General features: G+C 37.6%; 1 protein-coding gene across 2 annotated transcripts in view; it reads left to right on the top strand.

Annotated features, from left to right (window-relative positions):
- Nucleotides 1–10,181, top strand: part of LOC139470014 (5-hydroxytryptamine receptor-like) — a 189,605-nt gene that overhangs the window by 28,022 nt on the left and 151,402 nt on the right. Inside the window, exon 1 of one of the 2 annotated variants that reach the window (XM_071252298.1) lies at nt 2,130–2,599. The exons of the other annotated variant lie outside the window; for it this stretch is intronic. The gene's annotated coding sequence lies outside the window, so the exon portion shown is untranslated. Of the gene's footprint in view, nt 1–2,129; nt 2,600–10,181 lie in introns of those variants that run through there. 2 annotated transcript variants of the gene reach the window in all.

The following is a 10,181-nucleotide window of genomic DNA, read 5'->3' as shown; positions in this document are numbered from 1 at the left end:
ATCAAATGTGGGTATATACTTCTTTTGTCCTGCAGTTTCTACCCCAGCCAAAAACAACTTCGTAGAATACGTAATTATAAATATTGAGCTTTGATGTAGAATTAAGTATACGTAATGAAATCTTAGCCAAAAGAATGTTTTCCGATTTCATTCTCCAAAAGGTTTCATCACACCTTTTGGCGTTCCCTGCCGTATGTTCTTTCTAATTACCGTTAACTTGTTCCTATAGTATTTCATGGGTTTTCATGCGTATAGCTCCGTGGGCATGTCAGTATTCAATGACATCAGAGTCTATATGTGACTGAAGTTGTAATCGATGTTCTAATTCAGATAATTGCTTTATGCGTTTTTGTTCATCAAAAACTGACGACAATCAATACAAAATGCTTCTGTTCCAGCATCTTGAGATAAAGTCCAACACAATTATCAAGCTACCGGTATTGGGTTATCGTCAGTGAAGGCCAAGCGCTGCTTTCACAATAAAACCATAGCCGTAGTCCAACTGAAGGGAGCACACAATGTATACCATCTGGTATTTACGCTTAGGTTTAATTACAAGCACGCGTTTGTAATTGACCCTGAGTCTTCGTGTAAAGGTTTAGAATAATAAACCCGAATTGGACATCAAGAATAAGGTTTGGAGTAATGTGCACAGTAAAAGGTCGTTAGTTCGGATCCCGTTTGTCCGGACTCCGTGTACTCCGGACATTTACTGTTAGGAACGTCAGTGTAAAGTAAAAAACAGGTAATTCTGAAAGTCGTTATCCGATTTCATATCCACCAACGGTGGTACAAGACTGCAATATATAATTAACAATAAATAAATATGATACAACAATTTAAGAAATTAAATACGTATATTTTAGGTTCAAATTAACTTCAGAATGAAGCGTTTTAGGACACATTCATTTGTATAGTGGTAAATTTACGTACATTTCTCAAGTCCTTAGTGCTGTTGTGGGAAGATAGTTTTGCCAATTTCTGAGTATTGAGAGCAAAGAAATCACATTGAAATAAATAATGGCATTCGTCAGCAACTACAGAGGAAGTAAAAAGGTAGCATGTTCGTTCCTTTCTTGCGAGTTGTTTTTAGATCAACTAGCGTTTACCGGAAATCTATGATTAAGATTCTAAATTTGAATACAGGAAGAGATACATGAGGAGAACTCAGGTTTTATATACCAATATAGATAGATTAGAACTAGATTTGATATTGCATTTCTTGAAGAAACAGAGTTAGTGAGCAACTTTGTCGTAACTGAATATGGGCTTTTCATCACGTATTATACAATAGGTATACATTCAAACCACTTATTATTATTTCCATCACTTCTTGAATCATGATGCTTTACTCTACCTACTGCTGTTTTATTCCAGAAGTTTACCATCCCCCTCATACATCTTTCATTTTCGCCATAAATCGTTAAGTTTGGGATACTGCTCCTAAGTCTTGTTGCCATTTGAAAACAACTAAGTTGTAATTAGTCAATGATTTCGCCATTTTCACATCCTCATATTTTGCGGGCATATGGGTAAATTGGTGTTACTAATAAATCGAAAGCTGAAAACAAACAGTCAAGTGGAAGATGTGTATTTGACTGCGAGAAGTACCGTCTGAGTCAGCGGGAGTTCCCTCTGTTCGTAACATCTGAGACAGCTGATTCTAAGAACTTGATTCCACCTAGTAAAACAAAGCCAGGAAGAGCCTTTATGTCTTAAGCACTTACTACAAACAGAAGCTTGTGTCAGATCCACGTAACCCAATGACCCAAGAGATGGGCAACATGCATATTCACGCATGTCGACATAATTAGCAAGGCCGTCCGAATTCCATTGCAAAAGCTTCCCACGAGTTGGTGTGTCAAGTAAATTGATGAAATCACGCCAAGGGACTTTAACCGAAATGAAAATGCCTAACTGATTTCATACTGACGTTGTGCGTAATGTGCCTACAGGCGGGTACAATGCTGTCATCATTGTCTTTGTTCACTCCCTCAAGAGTCGATGCAACAAGTTCTGAGAGCGGCTAACAGCACGGGACTCTTGTAACGCTGAGCACTGGTTAGCGTAAATACTGTTGCCGGTGAGCGCTGGAGTGGAAAATCAGAACGTATTGGCCATTGGGGCGAACAGAGGTACCTATTAGCAGTAGCCGCTACGGACAGTGTCAGGCTTGGTGATGGCAAGGGATGAGTTATACTGAATGGTTAAGCATTCACAACCTGGATTTGGTGGTTGGAGAGTGGCATTGGTTATTCCTTGTTTTGGACCATGCGACGTAGATCTGGATCCTTAACATTTGGTCCTGTGTTTCTGAATGTTCACATTCTGATACCGTGCTTGTTGTGGATTCCGCTTTTGAGTATGAAGATTGGTAAAATTGATGGATGGCATGAGTTGCATGACGCATCCTCCTCGGTGATAAATCGCTGAATGTGCTCTGAAACATTGATGAACACAAACAACATTTGCGCGTCCAAAATCAAGCACTTAATGGATAAATACTGCCCGTCACGGTGATCCATGACACGTCTACTTTCATATCACAATGACATTGAGATGTTCAGTCTATGGAGACACCTATCTTCAATAGACTAAGGTAAGAATACCACCCACCTTACACATAATCCTAGAATATCACTTATCCCGATTAACATCTCAATGCAAACACCTTATTACATTAAAGAATCGATAACATGTTTTGTAAACACTGTCTATGGAAATGTCGCGGCTTTTTCTGTTCCAAGATGTTGTGAATGCATTTGGGTGTGCAAAGATGAAGTGTTATGCATAATGCACACCTGCGTGGGGAGATTTGCTTTGAAGCATCATATGGCAACCTCATCAACTGTAATGAGGAGGATGGTCGTAGATGAGGGTTTACGTTTTTTATTACTTAGTTTCATTATCAGTTTTAGATAGATAAAGACATCGGCAGTTCGCTATCAGGTCTGGCTCTGAAGGTTAGGTAATTGCAATGTGTCTTTTATATATATTCAACAATAATATTGATTGTATGGAAAATGAGTTTGCAAGTGTTGAATTCTTTGCTGTTTGTGAACAAGTGGGCGTATTCATTGTGTCGTGATAACAACACATAACAACCTATAAACTTGTCTTTACAAAGATTCAAATACTTCTTCAAGCATTTAAAATATATGAATGGACATTGTCACAAAGATGTAATGAAATAAGCTTATATAAAAACATATGTCTACCATTAGCGACTTCAAAGGGATGGCCTTTTAATTAACTGCTAACGAGTTTTACGTCAGCATTGTCATAACTGATCTGATCTATACTTCATACGTCGATATGACATATTGTTCAACATGTGTGTCTAGACATATATATATTTACAAACGGCCCCATATGATACCAACGTTTCAGTTTCATTAATTAGCACAGGCACAAATGGCACAGATGTGGCATCAATACGTACAATATCTTGTAATGAGTTGGTGTGTTTCATGATACAGAAATGTGGCAACATTACAGTATATTTTTCACATATCACGTTTTAATACCACGGTATACTGATTCAGAATGAAGATCAACATGATGTATGCATCCATCATTTTCAGTCTGAGTTCAATAGTGAGATAGATATTGACCAAGTTATTATCCCCAGTCCAGTCGTCGTGAGAGCAAATTGCCCAGAGTGTCTATAGGTATAGTTGCACAAGGAAGCATCAATCCACAAGCTATACGCGACCTAACTGCATTGCATGTTGGTTTAAGTGTGATTGCATAGAGGCTCATCAAGGGTCATGCAAAGAACGTCTACTCTCTTTCAGAGAAACAAGAAATGTATGTACATACGTAGTTGAATGTGCATCATTGACAAGTGGAATCCCTAACCCAGATTATGTTTACTACCTTAAGTTACATACTGATGCCTAATTCCTCTGCTAACAGCATTAGTGGGGGGACTATAGCTCACAGAATGTCTCGTTTACTAGCGAAGAAATGAATGGACTCGAAAGGAAATTTACATTTTACTGCGTTTGGGTAGAATGGTTGAGTATTTAGAATGAATCCCTTTGAGATTTGGGAATGTGAATCTTATTTTGGAAAAGATTAATTTTCAATTTGCTTGATATGCCACGTGGCTGTGTTCACCTTGGTTACAATGTAATGACCTATGGAATGACCTTTTGAAGTCCTCGCGGTATTTGCACAGCTTGTATATGAATATGTATGAACATTTTCGGTAAACACCATACATAATGATTCCAAATCATTTCTTGTTGTAGTTGTTTTGTAAGATGTGGAAATGTTGGTATTGAATAGCCTGTATATACATGATATACAATGTTTAACTGTCATTATTGCCCGTGGGATATTCCAGAAATAAATGCTCTGAAAAAGTAAGATTTACATTATTCAAATTGAAGTGATTTAGAAAAGCAATCATATTTTCAAGCACATGGATTCTGTTCATACTTTAAATGTATGATCTTTCAGAATCATACAGGTAATTGACATTGTTTTATACAGAAATTGTCTTATCAAAGTGAATCAACATAGATTCTGTTGATACTTCAAATGTACGATCCTTCAGAATCATACAGGTAATTAACAGAATATTTTGTACAGAAATTGTCTTATCAAAGTGAATTTGAAACGCATGTTGATATCATTTTATTTGTAAAGGTACCATTTGAATGGTATAAAACTTTGACCATCGATGTTCATAATTGGATATATTACAGAAACATACATATTGTTATAAACTGTAAGGTTATAATGTTGAAGCTCATTGGCACTGACATTTACAGAACTGGCATATTTACCAACTGACAATGATATCCAAGCAAGCAGATACTTTCACAAGGAGGAGAAGGTTGCATTGTATGGTTCTTATCTTAAGGTAGCATCTATGTACAAACATTGTTCATAGTAACCGTATGCTCCTGGCGCCCCGCGGAGGACCTTTATTCACTTGCTTGGATTCCACTGTAACAGTACAGTCAACTGATGATATATGGGATCTGTTATCTGTGGAGTACATCGATTGTTTTCTTGAAGAAAGGTTAATTACAACTGTTTTGAACAGAATGAGCTTACCCTTTTCGAGAAAACCTGGTGTCATTACTGATTTTCAGTGATCCATTCATATTATTTACACCGCTATTTTGCCTTTTGCCCCAAATGGATTTTTTGTCAGTGGATAATCGAGACTGGCTTTTCTCTGGCGTTGAGGTTGTAGTTTCAAGAGCAATGTTATTTTGCTGTTTGGAAAGCATCTTTTTGGCATAACAGCAACATTTATATAATCAATACACTTATGTTTTGTATAGGGACCAACACTGAAATTTCAATACAAATTCGAAATACTTGAGCCAATCAATCAATTATCGAATTATTAGCGTCTCGATAAATATCTGATGCGTATTTTCAATATTTATTGTACCAGGAACAGAATTGGCTCAGATAATAGGATTATATCGAACTTATCTATCGTTATATGTTTAGAAAATAGTGATGTGCATTGTAGTAAAGTGTATCCACCAAACGAAACCTATAACTTAAAGACGTGGATACTGCGATGGAAAATAAATTGGAGGGAAACTGTATTCTCATGTCAAGGCGTAATAATCTCCCGATACTGTTTAAATGCATGCATCTCCAAGACCTTAGAACCACGTATATTTCCCAGATTACCTATTGGTATGACGTGTAATGATCCAGACAAATACATCGTCTTAGTATACATGTTGCGTCAAGTCATGTTTAATGGAGAGGAATCATGTCAAGACAATTAACTTTTATCACCAGCCATAAATCGAGATATATCGATATACAATTTAAAAGTACTGAGTGCAGAACTGAAATCTCACCAACTACTGTTGAACAACACGTAGAGTCGGCAGCAAAAGTGCGATGATGCAGCAAGTACTTCCTAGCTTGTTTAGACACGTGTACTTCCTAGACTGTTCAGACGCGTGTACTTCCTAGATTGTTCAGACACGAACACTTCCTAGATTTTTCAGACATGTGTACTTCCAAGATTGTTCAGACTTGTGTACTTCCTAGATTGTTCAGCCACATGTACTTCCTAGATTGTTCAGACACGTGTACTTCTTAGATTGTTCAGACGCGTGTACTTCTTAGATTGTTCAGACACGTATACTCCCTAGATTGTTCAGACATGTACCACCTAAATTGTTCAAACACGTGTACTTCCTAGATTGTTCAGACGCGTGTACTTCCTAGATTGTTCAGACGCGTGTACTTCCTAGATTGTTCAGACATGTGTACTCCCTAGATTGTTCAGACACATGTACTTCCAAGATTGTTCAGACGCGTGTACTTCTTAGATTGTTCAGACACGTATACTCCCTAGATTGTTCAGACACATGTACCAACTAGATTGTTCAAACACATGTACTTCCCGAATTGCCCAGACACGAGTACTTCCTAGGTTGTTCAGACACGTGTACTTCCTAGATTGTTCAGACATATGTACTTTCGTCATACACACTCGTCGTGTTAATGCTACATGTACATGGTCTGCCAGGGGACATGGGGGACAACATAACTGGGCTGCACACATTGTACCCATGTAGGGAATCGAACCCAGGCCTTCGGCGTGACGAGCAAACGCTTTAACCACTAGGCTACCCGACCGCCCCAGCACTTAAGACATGTCATACTGATTGATGTACTGATAATCAATTAGCAGGATCAACACATTTATCGATTCCTACTGATCTATATTTCCATGAAGCCGGCTATATATAAGCCCATCATGCTCTTATTTCATACGGAGATCAACACAAAACCATGCATAAATACACGTCATAGGTCTTTGTTGAGAGAATACAACAAGTAATTATTTAACCATGATATAGAAAGGCGTAATAGACACATCCTATAATAGGTTAATAGGGCTTCGTTGACAAAAGGTTTTAGTAGCATGGTTGACGTGATGATGTAACTTTAGCAGAGATTTACGATCGTCTTGACTTTAAGAAGATTTAGTTCAAAGGTACCATTACGCGTTCTGCAAACAGTGTCAGAACACTGGTCCATTTACCAAAACGGAACTAAATCCATCGTAAAACTATGTTAGGGTATGGGAAATGCGATCATCGCAGGAAAGGTCGGTTTCTGCATGGTCGCATGTGTGTTGTTTAACGCCGCATTGCGTCAATGTTCAAAGCCCGAAGGGATGCAGGTCTCAGACGTTTACAACTTCGGTGAAACCCACGAGCATACACTACTGCCTAGAAGTTCATTCCCCTTACACGCATGGGCAACGCGTTACGCAACCAGTGTGCATCGGGTTGGTCACGCGTGTGACACCCGTGTGCAACGCGTTGCACACGGGTGTGCACCCCGTCCGCCACTCGTGTGCAACGCGTGACACACTCATTAGAGGGGGAACAAACTTTTGACCAAAGGAGGACCCGTCTTAAGCTGAACCTGGAGGTGGTAACAAGGAGAGAAAATTTTGTTATCCTGACGAAAAATGATAATGCACATGTATTTCCTAATGTCTCCTTTCTTTATGTGATTTTGTGGGAATAACATGAATACTGTTGTGATCAAATAGATGTGTTTTGTTTTATACGACCATTGCTTCTAAATCCGATGGTGTTAAGAGAATACATGGTCCTGGAACATGTTATTGCAATTGAAATGCTTTTATTGTGATTTGACATTAACCGTCTGTAGTACGACTTTCAGTGATAATATGTATGAGGTTTGGCGGCGCATTGTTTTTATTGGACCCTAATTACTTTATGATGACTTGGACTCTTTATCACAGCTCCATAGCCGTGAGGCTGGAAAAGAGCAGCATGTAATTAATGAGGGTGGGTTATATCATTGAGGATACACTTGAGGGAGAGAATACTAATTACCGTACTACAGGAAGAGACCTGTAGACGTAAGCGCGGGGTTGTGTTTTAGCTGGCCGTTCGATAATGGCCGCCAGGAGAAGTGAGCTTTGACTGCGTCATCTAAAATAAATAATAAGATACAGCAGTGTTATTTTCACGGTCTGTTGAATAAACTCCCAGTGCAACGGTCAATGTATCTTCTACTTGATCCTTGATACATCATTTTGGCATTCACAATATATAGTATTTCAACGTACAAAAGAGCACTGATCTAAAGCAATTCCGCGGGAGTAGTTGTTACCTGTGCATTACTGTATTTTCTCAGTGAGTACCCGGATGATATAGCAGAAATCTAGACTTGTTCGCGACCTGTGCTCGCCATTCGTAAGCGCATTTTTATTGAAAGTAGAAGGACATATGGTCACACTGATCAACAAAAATGAAATACAGTTTTTGAAATGTAGGTATATTTGTGGGGAGCATCGGTAATGGTGATGCAGTTTTGATAAGTCACTTGCTTGGTAATTGTGCGATCTTCGTGTACACTATTTTGACTTGCAACACAAAGTAAATATTTCATCTGCACATTGCTTATTTTACCGTGTGTATATGTTTACATTCAAAATGTAAACAGATTTCACTAAGGAAATGTATTAAACGCCTAAATATTCAGTTTATTTTACAAATTAACTGAAAAATATGTCCATCTTTATTAATATGATAACGAATTCCAAATATTTGTTTATGTTTAATATCATCACCAAGTACAGTTCTGTATTGTTTGGCTTCTTTTCTTAGCATAATTAATATATTGTGATGTGTTTAAGCTCTTTTGGTCGTCTTTATCATTTTTAGTCAGTCGGTTAAATAAATGATTGGATTAATCAGTCAATTTGTAAAATGACTGAAATATTTAGATATTTAATAAATTGCCTGAGTGAATCATATTTTACACATTGACTGTAACATATACACGCTTACAAAAGAAAATACTTGTGAAAACAACGTCTATCGTGCATCGAAAAACTTCCCAACCAAACGGAAAGGAACAAGAATGATTCTGTTCAAAGCTGCAGCGAATGAATGAAAACAAAATGCAAATATCATTATTACAACCTACCAAAGTTATAATGTATCCGGGAATATCAACATAAAGGAACAATATCCATTGTGTCTGCAGCTGTACAAAAATACTTATTCGATGTCAAATGTCTATGTGAGAATCAAATACTTTAATAATAATTATTTGGAAACAATATTTGGAATATATATAAAATATATTAAAATATTTAAATATATCGTTTTTAAACGTTATTTAAATGTATCGAATATTATAACCCGTGTCTGTTTCTTAACTGATCACTTAGTTTGTTTCAATTGTTTCACATAGGTGCCAAGTTAGCTGAGAAAGCCCACGTGACAACTATTTTTATAATGTCCACGGTTCTTAAAAACATACATTGAGTTAGATAACAATGAACAACCAGTCAGTGTATTATCGGTTACCCTTTGAACAAAGTATGTTGTTTTTACATCTGTACTTCACGCCATGATATGAGTGTATTCCCTAGGTTTAGTAACCCTACCTTCACATGTAAACACTTACTTTTGACATATCCACTGTGCAAGATAACAGTAATTAATCAATCAACGTATTTCCTGTTGATCCTTTGATGTCTGGGAATGATCAGTTGATTTACAAAAAAAGTAAATCAACTGATCATACATCTCTTGCTGGGCTGCCACGTGCATAATTCACATTCCACCTCACTTCAAACCTGGATTTAGATTAAATAATTACCCCAGGTACAAGAAAGACCAAATTTGAACCTTTATCCGGTAATCTGAGTGGTGCTACAACTGAGTATACATAATATAAATTCATTAACTGAGCAGCATGTGAATTACGACAAATACAGAAGTGTAGGGTTATACCAGAAAATGTGGATGACAACAAGGGAGTAGTAATTGTATCATAATTGTATCACGCAATCCGAAATCCGCAAATGCTTTCACTCAGGGATACTTTTTTTATTATCAAACTGTAACAATCAGGGGTATTTCCAAATAACGACATCCGATGAGCTTTCGCCGTTATTTGTCTGTTTGTTTAGGCTGAAGAAATTAATTACCATGCGCCCTTTGTTGAAATCTTCATAGATCACGGGTAACCAATCAGTTTTCAAAAATGCGTAAGTTTATTTAGCTGTCCTTGCAGACTGGTAGCCCAGTCTCTTGTCACGCTCGGTTGCGTTAACGAGCAAATTGACTCACGGCAGCTAGTAAGCCCAAGCGGAAATCCAAAGGTCGTATTACCTGAAGAATCAACCT

The sequence above is a fragment of the Haliotis cracherodii genome, unplaced genomic scaffold (assembly GCF_022045235.1).
Source record: "Haliotis cracherodii isolate W230 unplaced genomic scaffold, xgHalCrac1.p SCAF_20, whole genome shotgun sequence".
Taxonomy (NCBI): domain Eukaryota; kingdom Metazoa; phylum Mollusca; class Gastropoda; order Lepetellida; family Haliotidae; genus Haliotis; species Haliotis cracherodii.
Note: the sequence above shows the minus strand (reverse complement) of the source record. Positions and strands in the feature narration are given on the sequence as shown.